This window comes from Urocitellus parryii, chromosome 6 (genome assembly GCF_045843805.1).
Source record: "Urocitellus parryii isolate mUroPar1 chromosome 6, mUroPar1.hap1, whole genome shotgun sequence".
Classification (NCBI taxonomy): Eukaryota; Metazoa; Chordata; class Mammalia; order Rodentia; family Sciuridae; genus Urocitellus; species Urocitellus parryii.
In genome coordinates, this window is record NC_135536.1 from 116,739,101 (window position 1) to 116,760,011 (window position 20,911).

General features: G+C 39.8%; 2 pseudogenes; both read left to right on the forward strand.

Annotated features, from left to right (window-relative positions):
• Nucleotides 1-11,506: 11,506 nt before the first annotated feature.
• LOC113182095 (small nucleolar RNA U3) lies at nucleotides 11,507-11,686 on the forward strand (annotated as a pseudogene).
• Nucleotides 11,687-18,762: 7,076 nt separating this feature from the next.
• LOC113182097 (U6 spliceosomal RNA) lies at nucleotides 18,763-18,862 on the forward strand (annotated as a pseudogene).
• Nucleotides 18,863-20,911: the final 2,049 nt, after the last annotated feature.

Sequence of the window (20,911 nt, forward strand, 5' to 3'; positions counted from 1 at the left end):
AACCATCAGCAATCAGAAAATACTGTGGTTGATCCCCTTTCCTTGCTGTTTAAAAAAAAAATCAAGAAAAAGCATGGATCACATTTTTCTCTCCCCATTTCTCTTCCCCAACTCTTCTCTTCTCCTCTCCATACCCCTATTGCAACCTCTATTCCACATTATTCCTAGTTAGAAATATTGAAAAGCTAGAAACTAGGTTTCTCAGATTCTTTTGCTTATAGACTGCTGGGTTCAAAGTAGTTTTTACAAAAAAAAAATGCACTCAAATTCTATTTGGAAGTAAGAGGTGAGGGGGAGACCATCTGCTACTGATGATAAGCAGGGCTGAGAGGGTTTGGAGGATGGGAAGCAGCTTGGAGTTCTTCTTTCTCATGTCCAGTTTTGTAGGTGAGGGTCAGCCATGGTGTCTGCAGAGGTGGTAGCAGCAGAAGGTTCCTGATAGCTTTAGAGGTGTGGCCATTTATCCACTATCTCAGTGGCAGAACCCTGACTTCCACATCACAAATCTCTTCCTCAAACCTACCTTATTCCTAAGTCCCATTCTTCATTAAATAATTAGAGCAATTTCTTTTTTCCCCCCCGAAGCATTGAACTGATTGATGCATTATCCTGTTAGGTCCTGTAAACATATAACACTTTTCTCAGGAAAGAATTAATCTCAGTTCAGTTCAATTCAGTATTTACTGACCACCACTGTGTGCCCAGTCCATTTCATTGGGTCCTATCTTCAAGAAGTTCCCAGTCCATCTGGGCACAGGGACTCATACTCAGGGGTCTGTAATAATAGATGCTATTTATTGAGCAACCACCAAGTACAAGGTACTAATGGGACTTTATGTCCACTATCTTTCTCATCACAATCCTATAATGTATGTGTATTGGGAATGTTTTTGGTCATCAGCATTAGGAGACCTACCATTTACCTAAATAAGTATGAAGTTTGTGTTTCCCATACAGACAGATGTTGACATGAGGACCCAATATAAACGTCTTCTTCCTATTTACCTTGCCATCATGTGTATTTATTTTTTTATACCTTCATTTTTAGTGTGGTGCTGAGGATCAAACCCAGTGTCTCACGTGATAAACAAGTGCTCTACCACTGAGCTACAATTCCAGCCCCATGTGTGTGTGTGTGTGTGTGTGTGTGTGTTTCTTTTACATAGAATAGACTACGTGCTGCACCTCCAGACATCCCACCCAAGTTCTAGGTAAAAAGAAGGATGATTGAGGGAGGCAAAAAGCAAATGGCAAAATATAGTAGCCTTCTCCTTCTCATGCATTGCCTTTTTAGTCTGGAAGGGAAGGCCTTCTTGTGGTCTTTTGCCTGCATCTCATTAGCTAGAGCTGTGTTGTATCGTGGCCAATTCTTCTGCAAAAGGAACTTGGGATATAAGCATTTCACTTGCTATCTTTTGTCATAAAGTAAGGCAGAAGAAAATATGGTTAAGACAGCTGCTGAATCAACTAATCTATAGTATCTGCTAGGGAAAGTGTTATGCGATTTTACAAATGAGCAATCTAAGTCTGAGAAGAGACACATGATATGCCTGAGTTAAGTAAGGGAATGTGGACCGTAGATTTTATCAGTCTGTCCTTGTGTAGCATCTATGCATTGCACTGAGAGAGGTGAAGTGTAGCCTTTGCCACTATGTGTCAGACTCTTTGACTTCAATGCTTCTTGTAGGTCTCCAGACCTTGAGCCCTTGAACAGGATGTGTGGATTTGAAGAAGTGTAGTCTTTGACATCTCTAAACCTAGAAATTGAGAAACCTATCTTACCACATGAGTGACCATCCTGGAATTGAAACAATATTATAGAATAGGCAGGCTCCTCTGTGAAGAGAGGAGTTCCACAACAAGAACTACCTATTCATCAGGGTCATTAGCCAGCAGTTTTGTGTGACACTAGCAGGGAGCATCTGGGACTCAAGGAAATTGAGTTCACCATTGAGTTGATATAGAGGTGGGCTACAGCATTTGGGATAATTTTAAAAAGAAATGGTGAAGCCTGGCATGGTGGAACATGCCTATAATCCCAGAATCTTGGGAGGCAGAGGATTGTAAGTTCAAAGCCAGCCTCAGCAACTTAGCAAGACCCTAAGCAACTTAGTAAGAACCTGTCTTAAAATACAAGATTTTTTTAAAAGTCTGGGATGTGGCTCGGTGGTTAAGTGCCTCTGTGTTCAATCCCTGGTACAAAAAAAGAGAGAGAGAGAGGGGAGGGGGAAATAAATGGTGGACAAGTAAATGGCTTGGGAAGGTAGAGGTACAGGAACATTCTTTGACCTCATTGGAATTGTTGGCTTAGGCTTGAGGGGAGAGTGGAGCTGTGTAAAGGGAGATCTGCAGTGAATGACGACATCACAGGGGAGCACTGAGGTGATCCCAAGCATAGTTTCTACTATAAGATAGTCTAACTACTTTACTGGAGATAACTATAAATTTTTGAGGGGCTTAAAGAAAGCCCAAATAAATTGAGCAATATACCATGTTCATGGATGGAAGTCAATATTGTAAACATGTAAAATTTTTATAAATTAATTGACAGATTTAGTATAATCCTGATTATTATTACAAGAGTCTTTAATAAACCAAAATGATCTGATTCTAAAACTTATATGGAAATATAAAAGATAAAGTTTATTCAAAACACTTTTATAAAAGAACAAGGAAAGAGTTGGGGATATGGTTCAGTGGGAGAGTGCTTGCCTAGCATGTGCAAAGCCCTGGGTTTGATACCCAGAATCACAAAAAACTGATCAAACAAATGAAAAATCAAAGACAAACAAAAAGAACAAAGCAAAAGGACTTGTTCTAGCAGACATCAACATTTACTGTGAAGTGACAATAATTAAGACATTGTAATATTGGTACAAAGAAAGTTGAACTGACAGAATACAATGGATGACCTAGAAATAGATTGTGTATAGATAGACACTTAATATATGACAAGTTTAACAATGCGGAGCACTGGGGAAAAGATCACTTTATGATGAAAGGGTACCTATCTGGGGGGAAAACGAAAAAAAAATCTTTTATTCTCACATCAAGTGTGAAAAATAAATTTCAAATGAATTGGAAAATTCTTGATAGATTGGAGTCCTAAAAATTAAAGGCAGAATAATGAAGCCTTTCAAAGATAATATAGAAGAACACCTTCATGAAATAGGAAAATATTTCATAAGACACAAAACTCTACTAACCATGAAAGAAAAGATTGTTCTACACTAAAATCTTTGTTCATCAAGAGACACTAGTATGAAAATAAAAAGTTAAGCCATGGAATGGGAAGAGATATTTCCATACATATAACTGATAAGAAAAAGCTCTTATAAATCAATAATAAAAAAACAGGGTAATTTAAAAAATGATAAAGTATTTAAACAGGAATGTCACAAAAAGAAAGTCCAAATAGTAAATACATTTAAGGAAAGGAGTTCAATCTTATTTTTAATCAGGAAAAGCTATAATGAGATTCTATCACACATCCATAGATGGAAAAAAAAATAAAGTCTGTCAGCACTAGGGATTAGCTAGCATGTGGAGTATGGGAAACTCTTCTACTATTGATGGAGTATAATTTGGTACAACTACTTTGGAAAACTGCCATTTGTTAGTAAAGTTGAAGATGTGCATACTCAGTGATCCAGATTCTTTTACAAGAATGTATATGCATAAAAACGTTCATAGCAGTGATGTCTATAATAGCCTCAAACCAGAAACAACCCACATGTCCATCAGCAGAATGGATAGACTGTTATGTATTTGTACAATGGAAATATATATAGCAACACAATTATCCCAGCTATAATGACATAGATGAATCTCAAAAACACTATTTTGGGGGGGCTGGTTACTGGGGATTAAACCCAGGGGCACTTTATCACTGAGCTATAACTTTAGACTTTTTTTTTTTTTAATTTTGAGACAGGGTCTAAATTGCTGAGGCTGGGCCTCAAACTTCTTTCCTCCTGCCTCAGCCTTCTGAGTTGCCCCAGCAACTCAGATTATAGGTAAACACCATCATGCCTGGCTCACAAACACAATTTTAATCAAAAGAAGCTGTACCCCAAATAATAAACATCTACATGCAATTTTAAGAGCTAGTGAACCAAGCTACCCAGTATAGGCTTGTATACTGAGGTAGGATGAGGTTACTGTAATTATCAGGATACTGCGTACCTGTCCAGGGAGGAACAGAGTTGTGATTTGGAAGGGGCACATGGGAGTGCTTCAGTGGTGCCAGAAATATTCTCATTCTTGAACTATGCTGATTACCTGGGTGGTCATTACATAAGAATGATGTAAACCCCCATATTTATGTTTTCTATACTTCCTGGGTATTATACTTCAGAATAAAAAAGGTGTAAAATAAGACATATTAGATTTGGAAAGGACTTCAAGAGGCCCTCAGGCTTAGGTCCACTCCACCAAGGGGATCAGATGTCTTTAATTCCATTTTCAGATGAGGCAATTGAATCTGAGAGCTTTAAAAGGCATATCACAAGCCATTCAGCAATAACCATTAGAACCAAGAATAGAGCCCAGACCTTTGCCTCCCAGTTAATGACTCTTTCCAGCCTACTTTACGTTTCTCTGAGCCTAAACATCAGTAGTTCAGTTCTCAAAGAGCGAAGCAGCACAGTTGAGAGGAGAATTTTCCAAGCAGCCTGGATCATCACTACGGCTGGCTAGGAAGCCTCATCCTCCTCCCCAGGGCCCAAGCCCACCTGATAATCCAGCAGGTTTCAGGAACTAGGACTGGAGACTTAACTCTGAGGGCTCCAGCAGCTGCCCAGGGCTTCTGAGGCTCTTTATAGTTGTTCTTATTTCCATATTCCCTGGATGGCTCCTTCTGGACCTATGCCTGGCTGGATTTGTAGTTTTATTACCTCTTAGTCAAAAAGGGAGTTACCTAAAAGATGTAGAATATAAGCTCTAAGAGGGCAGGAAGCATTGGGGTTTGTTCACAGGTACTATATGTATTCCCTGTAGTTTGGCACAATGAAAAAATCTCAGGCAATGTTTATTGGTCATTTATTGAGTGATTGGCTAGGAGGGCTGTTAGGCAGATGGAGGTAGAGGTAAGACAGGAATGTCTGACACTAAATATAGGTTCCATTCCTTATGCAGAGCAGTTCCACGATCAGGATTTGGCCTTTGTAAGTCACTAATGTTTCAGAGATGGAGAGATCAGAGAAGTCATACCTGAACTGAGTCTTCAATGATAAATAGGAATTGATAAGTGGAAGAAGAATGGAGGATATTTCAGCATGGACAGTGGCAGCAATGTGGGGAAACTCTAGGCCAGCACTGGTGACAGTGATTAGTTGATCCTAGTAACCATTCCTGTGGAAGTTGATCAGGGTTTGAGCAGAGTATCTCACTGCCCTTTCTGATGTGGCATTCTGTGGAGCTTGCCATAGAGCTTCGTGAAGCTTTTGGGGGCTCACTGCTCCCCCTCATCATAGCAGAGGCTCCTGCAGGGCAGGGTCATACCTCACAGAGCTCTGTCCGGACTTGTACTCAGCAGCTTTACTGAATCTCCCTTGGATGGTCAGGCCCTCTGTCAGCAGTGTTCTTCCCCTGACCATCTGGGTTTCAGATGACAGTTCACCCAGATGTCCTGGTTTGCATTTTTTTTTATAGGTTGAAGTACATTATTTCGTCCTGGTTGTCCCATGGACCTAACCCTTATGCAGTTGTTCACCCACCCCCCATATTTTCAGCAACCAATGTAATTAATGTGCTGTCTAATGTGTTTTCCTGGAACTGTGATTATGCTCAAGGTATCTCAAAGCTTTTTACAGTAATTACTGTGCATGTGGAGAAAGCTATAATCTGGCCCTTGGACACTCAGATATTAAGAATCTCTCCGACTGTGTCTGCCTTCATTTGCATTTCCAAATTTTCAGGTTAGAGGGCCTTTCAGTTGATTGAATAATGGGTTAATGGAATCCTCTCACTAATTAAATCCAGATTGTCTCTTTATGAAAGTGCACACTTGACAGTCTCTATCTAGATCATTCTAATTGCATTCTGACGGTGCCATGGGGGCTGACCTGAAGAAGTGATTGTCCTAAGGCAGAAACTGTGCAAGAGGGGGAATAGCAGGAACATCCAGAGGCTATCCAGTTTCATGTGTGGCTGAAACATGAGATTTGTGAAAGGAGGAACCTACTTTGTCTTCTTGTCCTGTGCCTAGAACAGTGGTTGCTACTGTTCCCAATGCTGGGCCTTTGATGCTCAATACTTATTGTTTGAACAAATAAATGAATGATTGCAACTGTGTTGTCATACTGACAACCTGGTGGGTAGTCTGGATAGTCACTTGGATATAGTTAGAATCCCATATTTCAAAATGTGGGACTAGATAAATTAAACCTAGAGCATGATAAGGTTTTGGACTTAGAAGAAGCTCCCATTTCTCTCCTTCTGTTGTGTCTGGGTGCCCATCTCCTCAACAAAACCCTATGCCTTGCTAATAGCATCATATTTCTATGTCAATTATGCCACATATCAGAAACCCCCTTTTTTGGGTACTAGGGATTGAACTCAGGGACATTTGGCCACTGAACCACATCCACAGCCCTATTTTGTGTTTTATTTAGGGACAGGGTCTCACTGAGTTGCTTAGCACCTCGCTGTTGCTGAGGCTGGCTTTGAACTCTCTATCCTCCTGCCTCAGCCTCCCCAGCCACTGGGATTACAAAGGTGCACCACAGCACCTGGCAAGAAACTTCTTTTTATTATATATTTTATTGGAAGAAAGGAAAAATAGGAGAGATTCACAATGAAGAAAGAGCCACAGAGTAAAGATAAGTGTTCCTTTTATGCATTTCCTTTCGCATTGTATGTTGGTTCGTTGAAATGTCTCCTAATAACAATGCTAGCTTATCTAAAACATATTGCTCCTTTATACAAGTCTAATATTTTTTTTTTGAGATGAGGTTTTACTCTGTTGCCCAAACTAGTCTTGAACTGGCAATCCTCCCACCTCAGCCTCCCAAATCACTGGGGCTACAGGCATGTGCACCATGACCAGCTCAGGGCTAATTTTGCTATATCTCAGACTTTCTGAAGAGCCCACTCTTACTCTAGTTTCCACTTCACTGGTGTGTTAGACTCCCTGAATTTTTATAAGTGTTGTCTCTTACCCTCTGGTACTTGGGTATCTTTGTCAAGGCTTCCAGAATGCTTATCCCCTCCTCTTTACCAGATTTGATTGAGTTTCATCCATATGGTTGACCAGCATGAAGTTCTGCAGAATATTGAGATGATCAAGATCCCTTTTATCTTGAGAGAGTAGGAGAGTCAAATCTAGCTCTGGGGTAAAACCAGTGGATGTGAACTGTTCTCTGTCCTAGATAAATGCAAACTGCTGAGGATCTGCTTTCCTAATGGAGATTAAGAAAAGCAAACTCACCAGCTCAATAGGTGCTACCAAGTACCAAATGCTGTGTTGCTCTGTTCAGTAAAAACATTAAATCTGGCACAACAGCTGGAATTGGGGACTACTTTTTATTTAAATTTTTACCAATTCACCAGCTTTTGTTTGGACCAATCTGATTTTTAGTTCCTTAATAGTAGTGCTAATCTGTAGGAATCCACCCAGGATGCAGTATTATTTTCTTCTAATTTTCTATCTCAGTTTAAGGGACTTCCATTTGGCCTTTCATACTACAATAACTCCTATCTCATGGCCAGGGAAGCAGCTACTAAGAATATTTGTCTCAATTATGCAATCAAAAACTGAGAAAATGAACTTGGACTAGGAGTCCATCTAACATTTGGCCCCCAACCTAAGCATCAGGACTATAATGGCATTTTGTGTCCTGTAGTATTGATGCCAGCTCAGACTCCATATCCAAGAGCCTTCAGAAGACCTGGGTATTCCCCTGTACTAGTGCATAATTGCTGTGATGAATGACTGTAGGTCCCTTTGGGAGAGGAAACAGAAGTACACCTACTTCATGTACTTGATGTAGTATTACAGGGTCTTTCTTAAAAGGGGCATAGTCCCCTTTAATCAAATGCTCTAAAAACTGGTTCAGGTCTGGAAGGTGGTTGAGAGATAATGACATTTTTCTACTCCAGTCAACCTTCTGCTCAGCCTCTCTTGATCAGTTTTCATTGTACAAGTTAAGCTACATTTCACTGGTCATCCATTTATCTTGCCCCTAGAAACTTGATTGTTTATTAGCCATTTCTCTGGATTCCTGTGGTTTAGGGATCTCAGTTTTCTTCTGGTCTTTATGTCCATCATTATAATTATACCTATACTGCCTCTGACAGTTAAGAGCTTCCCCCTGATTGCTTTTTTAGAATGCTATCATCTCATTGACACTAGAGACCCCATTGGACATCTTTTTCCATCAACCCTCCATCAGAGAACTACCATCACTGAGCCTCTTCACTAGCATATTCCTCATGACCTTAAGGAAAGGAGTGTTTTCTGAGCCTTTCCAGGGAACACAAACAGCTGAAGAGTATTACATAATAAATCCAGTCTAACATGCTGGTCTTCTGGGGCTTTGAACCTCCTCCTCAGTATTCTGCTAAGGCATCTCCACCTTACTTCCTATACAGCACCATGGTTTCAAGCTTCAAAGAGCCATTCTGTATCAGGACCCTCTTCAGGCATCCTTACCAGGATGTCTCCAAGGCCAAGGGAGTGTCTCCGTATCATTAAATCTTCTGTATTTAGTCCGGCAATCTCAGAATTTATTCCCACCTATGTTTTCCCACCTGTGAATCGACCTGTAGCTCCTTTGGTTAATAATTGCTTTTATTCCATGGCAAGGACAATACTTTCCCACTAAAAGCCATGCTGAGACCTGACCCTAGTTATTAGTCCAGTTATTAGTAACCTAGTTATTAGTAAGAATGGGTGGCAGTGGGAAGCTGCTTTCCTAATAAGTGAGGCAGGAACAGAGCCAGCACACAGGATTAGATGGCTCCAGATTCCCCAAAGCATCTCACCAAATATCCTGATCTTACCTTCCCAGGGCCCTGGCTGTGGCATAGAAGCCTTGTTAGGGCTATGAATTTGCGTTCCTTTGTAACTCCACCACTCTTGCCATCAAATCTTGGCCTTATTTTTCACACAATTCGTCCACTAGCTGCCACAGATGAGAATCACTTTAAAATTTGCCATGCAGGCCCTGTGGCCTTTACAATGTATCCTGATCTCATAGTAGGCTGACATGAGCTTGCTATTTTTTTTTTCCTTCTAAGTGACTTTGTCAGAAAACAATAGCCAATCAACTCTGCCATCCGGTAATTACCATTGCCCTCATAACTTTCAGGTGCTAGAGCTACTGAATGAGCATTGCGTCTCCTTGTGCCTATATCTATTCTAATCCCTAGGTGAGGATTGTATTAGGGATGATAAGACAGCATAACAGACAGTATTGGCATCCCATGTACCATGAATTGACAACTGGTTGTCCGATGATAGAATCTCAGAATTCCATACTAAGAATCTGCTTCCTCAGGTCACTTTGGAAACAATCTTCTTAGGATGAAAAAAGGATTTCAGTGTTAGTGACTTATTTTGAAGGTGTTCCCAGATAGCAGTAGTATAAAGATAGAAAAGAGAGAGAAGGAAAGACAGGAGGACAACAGAGGTTGTATCGATGAGCTGGTTTCTACCACAGAGGCCAACCCTCTCCTCCCATTCATCACTCCAGGAACCTTCTCTTCCCAGAACTTCCGGCTTGGGCACGGTGGCACACACCGGTAATGGCAGCGGCTTAGGAGGCTGAGGCACGAGATTATTTGTTCAAAGCCAGCTTCAGCAACTTAGCGAGATCCTATTTCAAAATAAAAATTTTAAAACGAAAGGGACTAGGGATGTGACTCAGTCCTTAGAGTGTCCCTGGGTTCAATTCCCAGTACCCCAATACATAAATAAATAATAAAATGAATTTCTGGCTTATCTCACCCATGAACCAAGTGAAAGCCCCCCAGAAGAGTCACGGGTGTTTACAGAGGGATGGCATTTGTTGGCATGGTGATGATGAATGCTGATGGGACAAGAGAATGTCACTGACAGCATGTCCTACAGTAAAGTAGATAAAAAAATTCTCAATTAGTGGGTCTTTGCCTTCCTGTAATCCCAGCTACCTGAAATGCTGAGGCAGGAGCATCTCAAAGTTTGAGGCCACATAGCAATTTAGTGAAACCTTGTATCAAAACAAAAAATAAAAAGGACTGGGGTTGTAGCTCAGTGGTAAAGTGCCCTTGGGTCCAATCTCCAGTATCAAAAGAAAACAAAACAATCTCCACCTCCACTTCTACCACCCCATACAAAGGAGATGTTGAGGAAATTTATCATTCTTGGAGAAAAAAAATTGTCCTTTAAGAATTTCTGGCTATATGGGCTGGGGTTGTAGCTCAGTGGTAGAGTATTTGTCTAGCATGAGTGAGGAACTGCGTTCAATTCTCAGCACCACATATAAATAAATAAAATAAAGGTCCATCAACAACTAAAAAAATTGTTTTTTAAAAAAGAATTTCTGGCTATAGAACTAAATAAAATTCTTTTCTTTATATATAACCCAGACTCAGGTATTTTGTTATAGCAATGGAAAACTGACTAAAATATACTAAATGTTTATTTTGAAGTCAATTCTTAGTTTGTCTCAATATCTCTTCACTAAATGCAACAGAGGACCAGGGAGGGATTTTAGTACCTGGCATATTTGCTGCTATAATTTATACTCCTTGAAGGACTAGAAACCCTAAGAAATTAACATAAAATTTTTCCTAGGCCAGTGATACTCATGGAATGATGCTTAGCATAAGCACATGAAGAAATAAAAAATTCTTCATAAAACTTAAAATAACTGACAGAAGGGGGATGATTTTTGATAAGGGCAAATGATGAACCATTAAAGTGATACTTAGAAGCAGGGCTAGGGGGAGAAAGAAAAGAGGAGTTGCTTAATGGGTAAAGAGTTTTAATTTTGCAAGATGGAAGAGTTCTGGAGATCTGTTCAGTGACAATGTGAATATCCTTAACGTTACTATAGAGTACACTTAAAAATGGTTAAGATGGTAAATTTTGAGTTATTTGTTCTTTACTATACTAAAAAAAAGATGCTTAACAAAAAAATTTAATGGCAAGGAGAAAGCTTATGATAGAATGCTAGAAAGAGAGGGGGGACATACGACTGTATAAAATATCACTTGTGAAAAAATGTATATGCCTACAAGGGAAGGAAAAGGTTTAAGAAAATATACTATACTAATACTATACTTTCAGGCTTTTTTTTTTTTTTTTTTTTGGTACCAGGGACTGAACCCAGGAGTGCTTTCCTACTGAGCCACATCCCCAGCCTTTTAAAAACATTTTATACAGAGACAAGTTCTCGCTGAGTTACTTAAGGCCTCGATAAGTTGCTGAGACTGGCTTTGAACTCTCAATCCTCCTGCCTCATCAGCCTCATCAGCCATCAAGCAGTTGGGATTATAGGTGTACACCACCGCACCTGGCCTCAAGTATTATTTCTATAATGACTTACTAGAGAAGTTTCTCTGATTGCATAAAGAACCAGAAACCAAGGAGGTGCAGTGTGAACAGGTACTTGGTATTGTTTTGTTGCAACTGCCATTTCCCATTGATGATTGTTGTTCTCTTCCGTTTAGGGAGAGTAAGAGGGAAAGAATGCCAAGTGGTTTCTAGAGGGAGGGAGGAAAGCGAGAGAGAGAGAGAGAGAGAGAGAGAGAGAGAGAGAGAGAGAGAGAGAGAGAGAGAGAGAGAGAGAATTTGGGAGAGAGAGAATTTGACAGAATTATGTGAGGTTAAGCTGGTGCAGTGGCACACACCTGTAATCCCAGCTATTTGGGAGGCTGAGGCAGGAAGATTGCAAGTTAAAGACCAGCAACTTAGTGAGATCTTAAAAAAGTGCTGGGGATGTAGCACAATGGTATGATACCCTTTGGTTCAACCACCACTACTGAAAAAAAAAAGAATTGTGGGTGATCAACTATTTTTTATAAATCTATTTTAGTAGTGTGCCACTTAGGATGCTTTCAGTTGTAAGAAATGGAAAATTCAATTTGAACTGGCTTGGAAAATAGAATACTACCTCAAATAACTGAAAAGGCTTCAGGAATGATTTGGTTTAGGGGTTTGCCATCAGGAACCCGTTCCCTTTCCTCTTTATTCCATGGCTTCAGCTTTACTCTAAGGTTGGTTCTCTGCATGGTGTCAGAATGGCCACAGAAGTTCCAGTCTGTGCATTCACATATCATCATACCATTCTGCCCTGGAGCCAGGATCCTTCTCTTGGCAGCTCTTTCAAAAGTAAAGGAAATGTCTTTCTCATAAGCCACAGACAATTGATGCTGGAGTCTCCTTGACCATATTGTGTCACATCTCCATCTCTGAACCATTATTCTGAGTAATCTTAGTCCAAACCGGACCCTCAAAGCAGATGGTCTACAACGGGGAGGGGTAGACACCTGGAAAAAAATTCTGGATATTATTAGGAAGAAGAGAAAAGGAAATGAATATTGACTGAGAAGCTAACAAGTAATTGTATTTAAGTATATTATAAAATTTTAGAATAAACATGTATTTCTTTGAGAGATTTAGAAGCCATAAATGTAATAATGCTCCTTTATGCTCATAATAATATTCTTCATATGCAGAAAAAGTAACAAACTGCTTTTACTAGCCTCTTACATAGTAATGTATAGAATAAGGTCAGCATTCTGAAATCAACTTTAAGCTGATGATACAATTAGGGCTGATACTAAAAATATTTAATGAGTAATATGACACTGTTATCAATCAATCTGAGGGAGGAACACAAACAATGGTGAAGATGGCCACTGGCCATTACACTTTGTTAGTGACCTGAGCCACAATTGCAGTCATTTTCATTTAACAGTCACTATCAGCTACAAATATCATGTACATTTTCTACTTTACCTTCAGCCACTCACAAACTCACTATCACCTAGCCCATCACCATGCCAGGACATAAGGATCCCTACCACCAGCATGTACCTTCAAGGGAGATCATAAGGGTCACTGTCAAACACCAACAGAGGTGCAGTTTAAAGAGAGCAAAACTAAAATACCTCCCTGGTCCTCTGTTGCATTTTGTGAAGAGATATTGAGACATACTAAGAATTGACTTTAAAATAAACATTTAGTATATTAGTCAGTTTTCCATTGCTATAACAAAATACCTGAGTCTGGGTTATATATAAAGAAAAGAATTTTATTTAGCTCACAGTTTTGAAGGCTGAAAGTCTAAGATGGGTGATCTCCTTTGTTGGGCCTCTGGTGAAAGCCCCCTTGCCTGTGTCACATCATGGCAATGGTATCATGGCTGAAGAGCTTGTCAGAGGGAGAGGCCACATGGCAAGAAAGTAAACCAGTGATCAGGTGCATTCTTTTACAAAAAAATTACCTTCTCAAGAACTAACTGGGGTTCCATGAGGAATACCTTAATCCCTTCCCAGAACTGTGCCCACAATGATCTAACCATGTCCCACTAGACCTCACCTCTTAAAGATTCTGCCACCTCAATATCACCACCCAGAGGTTGAAGCCTCCAACATCTGAGTCTTTGCGGGTGGGGGAAACCCATATCTAGACTACAGTACAGAAGTCAAGAAAATGAAAAGTCTAGCTCAGGACTTGGAACATAGTAGGGAGTTAATCAGTGATAAGTATCTTTTATTACCATCTCAAGAGACTTGTTAAAAAAAAAAAAACTGAGACAACCAAGGGGCTTACAAATGTCCTTACAGGACGATTAGCTCTCTGATTTCTGAAGTAAGGACATAGTCACTGACCTCTTGATGATTTCACCCCAGTTCTGGTATTGAACCATCCATTCATCTACACTGCCCCCGTCTCTATAAATATAACAGGCTGACAGTCACCAGTGCTGGCAACAGCTCTTTCTGAGCTGGAATTTCTGACAGCTCAACTTCCACAAGCTGTTCACGAGTTATTTCAAGGGACATTTTTCTGTCAATCACATACTCCTAAGTGGACTGCACAGGCCTACTTAGTGCCCAGGATCATGAGAGGGGTGGGAACAACATTTGCTTCTTGGAAATTAGCATACTGGTTCACGACCCATAAGAGGAAGCCGAAAAAAGGGATATGATGTTCTAAACAACGAAGGGAAACTCTTCTTCCCAAGAACCCCGTATATGTCACATGCCGTGCTACCTGGCTGAATCCTTAGGAGAAGTCTGGCAGGCAGGTGACAGATTCTCATCTCAGGGCTCAAAGATATTAACTAAGTGATCCCACCTGCTAAGAGGAGGGGCTGTTTCAAACGGAGGTCTCTTTAATGACCAAGTTCTTATTTCTCAGAAGTAGCACTATTGAAATTTTGGCCAGAATGATTTTTCATTGAATGATGTTTAGCAGTTTGGTCCCTGAGAATTGAAGATCTACAGCAGGCCTGGGTCACTAAACAACTAAAATCGCCTCCACAAATTTCCAACCCTTCCTTTGTAGAGGGTGTGATGGCATGACCCAGGCAGAGAACCACTTAGATGGATGGACAATAAACCTATCTGTAATAGACAGAGCAACATTTCATTTCACGTCAGGATTCTGATAAAGAGTAAGAGGAGAAAAGGAGCTTTGTAGCTGTAACCATGAGTGATGTCACCTAGCATGGAAATGCATTTGTGAATCTGAGGATGCTCACTCCTCCCCAGCATTAACCGCGCTCCTCTATGCGTAGCATGTGCCCACCAGTGGATGTGCATGTGTGTGACGAGTGCCCTTGAGTAGTCACTTGGGACCCCAACTTCTCTCTCTTCCTCCACATCCAACGAGCCTCTTCAGTCCTGTTGATTTCCCTCCTAAATATACCTCACACCCACTTCTGCTTTTCATTCCCACTACACTGTTCTACATCAAACCTCTTCATCTCTCATCCAGACCACGGCTTGTCCCTGCTTGCGACATTACCAATTCCTTCTCCACACTGCTCCCAGCATGATCTTTCTGAAAGACAAATCAGACCCAATCACCCACTAGCTTAAAATTCCTAGGTCACTGCCATTGCCTTTAGCAGTTTTAGAAGCAGAACCCTATATCTAAATGAATCTTCAAACAGAAATGTACTATGTAAAGCACATAAATGCAGAACTCTCTGTTGAATCATGTAGACTTCTTAGCAAAGTCTTTCATCATCTGTCCCTGCCTACCTTCACAGCACCATTTCTTAACTCTACAGAAGCAGCTTGATTTGGGGCCAAGTTTGATGGTTCTAGAACCAAACTGCCTGTGTTCAAATCCTTTGTCACTTTCTAGCTGTGCAAACTTGGGTATGCTGCTTTATCTCTCTGTACCCTGGATGCCTTAATGATAAAATGGGGCTACAGTACTTCGTGGAGGTTATTTTGAAGAGTAGATTCATTCGTATTTGTGAAGCACCCAAAACAATTCCTGGCACATAGTAAGCACTCAGTAAATGTTCATGCTTATGGCCTTCCTTATGCCTTACCTTGAATCGCCCTGAAATATTAGACTAATCAACCCTCCAGTACCTTGTACACTACATATGTAGGCATGCAGGGCTTAGCTTCAAGATCTGGAGTAATAAAAATACTAGAAAGCAAGGAGCCTTATTGTAGGGAAACATGTGGACTGAATCTTAATCAAAAAGCTGTTCAGGGCCAGGCACAGTGGTGCACTCCTGTAATCCCAGTGACTGGGGAGGCTGAAGCAGGAGGATTATAAATTCAAGGCCAGCCTCAGAAATTTAGCAAGACTAGCTCAAAATAAAAAATTAAAAAAAAGGGCTGGGGATGTAGCTCAATGGTTAAGCACCCCTGGGTTCAATTCCTAGTATCAAAAATAAAAAGAAGATAGAAAAGAAAAAAAATATATTGTTCAGGGCCCAAGGGGACTCTAGGCACCAGACACTCTAACCACATCCCTTTTTCTATCTGAGTGCTGGTTTCATTATCCTCCTACTCTAACTAGACACTCCAATTTGCATTCTCTAAATTATTTTTATTTTTTAAATTGAGGATTGAACCCAGGACAGTCTACCACTGAGGCTCATCCGCAGTTCTATTTATTTTATTTTTAAGACAGGCTCTCACTAAGTTGCTGAGGCAGGCCTCAAACTTGTGATCCTCCTGCCTCAGTCTTCCAACTTATTGAGATTACAGGTGTGCGCCACCAAAGCAGCACATTCTCTGAATTCTTGAGGGATACTGTCTGATTGGCTAGATCCTAATTGGGTAATTTGGTGACTGGCTACTTCACAGAACACTATATAATGATGAGGAGAACATCTCTATAGCCATCATTCTTCCAAGGATGGCTTTGCTTCTCTTCCCTGGGTCAGTGTTATGGCTGAGACAGTTGCAGTTAAAAGAAGCAAGGTGACCGACCATGTTTATAGCATAACATCCCACAGTCACCATCTGCAATGATCTACTTCCTACTTCTCTGCCTGGCAAACTTACCTGTCAAGCCTCAGCTCAAGGACCCTATTCCTCAGTCTATCTTTCCTGATTCTCCCAGACAGAATCAGGCACTATTTTTAATACCGTACCTGGGGTACCACTTCCTACGCAGGATGACTACAATAGGCTATGTCTGGTCTATTTTCTTTCTTTCATTTTTTTTTTTTTTTTAGTACTAGGGTTGCCCCCAGGGCCTTGTGCATGTTAGACAAAGATTCTACCTCTGAGCCACATCCCCAGCCTGGAGGTCCTGTCTTATTAACATCTGTATTTCTGTCTCTCTTTTCATAAGAGTTCCTGAGTATCTCTAAGCACCTGGCACAAACTGGTGCTTAACAAAAAGGATGAATGAAATCTAGACATAGATGCAAAAGAAGGTCGATTTCAATCCACATTTGTTTTCTTGCTAAATGTGTAACTTGTTTTCGGAACTAAGACGAGTTCACATTGCAACAGAATTTGGGAGGAGTTTATTTATTTATTCATTTTTTAGTATCAGGGATTGAACCCAGGGGTGCTTAACCACTGAACCACATCCCCATTCCCTTTTTTAAATATTTTATTTAGATACAGGGTCTTATTGAACCTTGCTAAGTGCCTCCCGAAGTTGCTGAGACTGGCTTTGAACTCCTGCCTAAACCTCCCAAATTGCTGGGATTACAGGCGTGTGCCACTGTGCCTGGCTGGAGTTGATTTTTGTGTGTGACATTTTCAGACCCTTCCCTACCCCCTGGAGGCACAATTGCCTCTCCTGTGTCTGCTTCCTTTGCTCCCTCCCGTTGCAATGTCTTTGAAGGTACCTCATACCTACCCTCTGGTCCACCTGGCCAACCACTGTTCACCCTTAAGTAGTTCCTCAGATGCTGGCTTCTCCAGGAACACCTCCACCTCTCCAGACTAGATACTTCATTGCTCCTACTCCGTGTTAAGTTTGAATAGTCTGCTTTCATTTAGTTCATCATATAGAATGATGAGTCATTTCCTTACCTATTTGTCTCTTTGCCTAGAAGGAACTTGTTGAACCGAAGGAGAGGGACTTACTCATTTCTCTATCTCCCATACCTCTAGGACAGTCCTTGGAATGGAGCAGGTGCTCAGTATGTTTGTTGAATGAATGAATGAATATAGGTTATTTATTCCAAACCAGTAGAAATTCCTTAAATGCTTTCACTTAGTCTTTTAAACATAATTTTCTTGCCACAAACCTTTCCCATTTTTTTGCTGATTGAAGCTACTTATTTTCCCCTTTCACAGTTTTTGCAATTTTTCAGAGCATATTTCAACTGAATAATGGAAGTGAATCCAAAAATACTCACTAATGTGCCAACTGTAGACAACTGAGACCTTCTGAAAACTTTTCAAAGTGGTTCTTGTATGATTGCTTTGCCCAAATAAGGTCTTAGTACTCACATTTGGATGACATGTGAAATTTCTCTGGTTTCTTTATGATTATTTCCCTTCTCTACCTTTCTTCCATTTCTAGGTACATTCTGACAAATGTACATTATTCAGAATGCCAAAATGTCTCTTCAAGAAGCATTTTTGAATGCAAAGGAATGTTTCTTCTAGATGCTTGTTAGCTCAAAAACAAAACTTCCCCACATAATACTTGAAAATAAATTTCAGGTATATTAAAGACCCAAGGTAAAACCAACATGTAAGACTATAAAAAAGGAAAATAATAAATATCATTATATACCTCCACAGGCCCACCATGGTAGCACACCCTGTAACCCAGTGGCTCTTAAAGCTGAGGCAGGAGGATTGCAAGTTCAGAGCTAGACTTAGCAACTTAGCGAGGCCCTAAACAACTTAGCGAGACCCTGTCTCCACAAAAAGAGCTGAGGATGTGGCTCAGTGGTTGAGTGCCCCTGTATTCAATCCCCAGTGCCAAAAATAAGTAAATAAATAAAAAACTCCACACACACACAAAGGATTTCTTAGACAAGACACGAAAAATTATACTAAAAAATCTCAAACAATAAAAGGAAAAAAAATTAATTTGATTACGTTAAAAATTAACAAGCCCTAAGTATCATAGGAGAAATTAGAAAACAAGTAAAACACTGGGATAAAACATTTGCAAAGTATTTAACAGATAATGGAATAGTACCTAGCATATCTGAAAAACTGCTGTAAATCAATAAGAAAAAGATGAAAGCAAAAGAAAATGTTCAGAGGATATGAATAAGCAATTCACATAAGGGGAAAATAAGATGAGCAATAAACATATAAAAATACTTAATTTTGATAGTGATCAAGGAAATGCACATCAAAAATAATGAACACTTGCTTTGGCAGCACATATACTAAAATTGGAATGATACAGAGAAGATTAGTATGGCCCCTGCTCAATGACACACAAATTCGTGAAGCATTCCTATTTTTCAAAATGAATCCCAATTTCACGTACAACCATAATGCACTAATAAAAACATGGTATTAGCTCATTATAAATGCTTAGAACAGAATCTGGTATGCTATAAGCATTCAAATAAATATTGTTATTTTAAAATAATAAAATGAGGTTATGTTATTGGCAAAGTATAAAATCTGACCATATCAACACTAAAGAGAATATAAAGAAATGGGAATTTTCAACATTGAGGACAATATGTAAGTTAGCACTATTTACATGGGAAAGTAACCTGTCAATTTCAAATGAAATTGAAAATGCACACATTATGTGACTAAAGAGTTCTACTTTCAGATTTGCACCCCAGAGAATAACTCACACATGGATGGTCACAGGCACCGTGTAAAAGAATAAAGTAGGATTTTTTAGCAGGATTTTTTTATAATAATGAAATATTCTGGAATTTTTGTCTTAGCTTAAATTCCCTCTAAAAGCATAAATCAATACTGAGTCCAGGGCTGCGATTGTGGCTCCGTGGTAGAGTGCTTGCCTTAGCACGTGTGAGGCACTGGGTTCAATCTCTAGCACAACAACAACAACAACAACAAACTCTAAATAAACAAAAGAAAGGTATAAAAAAGTTTTTTAAAAAAGATCTAGTCGAGGGGTTCCATGGTCCCCATTGACATTTGGTGGCAGGACCCCTGTAGATAACAAAATCCACAGATGCTCAAGTTTCTTGCGTAAAATGGTCTAATACTTGGGTTTAGCCTACACAATCTTCCCATATGGTTAGTTTAAATCACTTCTAAATTACTTATAATAGCTAAACGTAAATATGTACCACTTATCTTAATCCATTCATCTGTTGAAGGGCACCCAGGTTGGTTCCATATTTAGCAATTGTGAATTGAACTGCTATGAACATTGATGTGGCCATGTCACTATAGTATGTTGGTTTTAAGACCTTTGGGTATAAACTGAGGAGTGGGATAACTGGATCAAATGGTGGTTCCACTCCAGGTTTTCTGAGGAATCTCCATACTTCTTTCCATAGTGGTTGCACCAATTTGCAGTCCTACAACAATATATGAGTGTACCTTTTCCCCCACATCCTCACCACCATTTACTGTTACTTGTATCTGTGATAATTGCTATTCTGACTGGAGTGAGATGAAATCTCAGTGTAGTTTTAATTTGCATTTCTCTAATTACTAGTGATGTCGAACACTTTTTCATATATTTGTTGACCATTCATATTTCTTCTTCTGTGCAGTGCTTGCTCAGTTCCTTTGCGCATTTGTTGGCTGGGTATTTGTTTTTTGGGGGAGGTACTGGAGATTGAAATCAAGGGCACTCAGCCACTGAACCCCATCCCATCCCTATTTTGTATTTTATTTAGAGACAGGTCTCACTCAGTTGCTTAGTTCCTCACTTTTGCTGAGGCTGGCTTTGAATTCATGATCCTCCTGCTTCAGGTTCCCAAACTGATGGGATTACAGGTGTGCGCCACCATGCCCAACTTGTTTGTTTTTTGATTTTAAGTTTTTTGAGTTCTTTATGTATCCTGGAGATTAACGCTCTGAGATGCAGGTAGCAAAGATTTTTCTCCTATTATGTAGACTTTCTCTTCATGTTCTTGATTGTTTCATTTACTGAGAAGAAGCTTTTTGTTTGACACCACCCCATTTATTGATTCCTTTACATATATATAGATTCTTTTACATATATATATTCTTTTACATATTTATAGATTCTTTTATATATATATAGATTCTTTTATATATATATAGATTCATATATATATATATATATATATATATATATAGTTGTAGATGGACACAATCGACACAATATCTTTATACCTTTATTTTATTTATTTATTTTTACGTGGTTCTGAGGATAGAACCCAGTACCCACATGTCCTAGGCAAGCACTCTACCACTGAGCCACAAACCCAGCCTGCATTTACTGATTCTTGATTTTACTTCTGGCACTTTAGGAGTCTTGTTGAGGAATTCAGTTCCTAATCTGACATGATGGAGGTTTGGGGCTTCACTAAATTGTTTAGGCTGGCTTTGA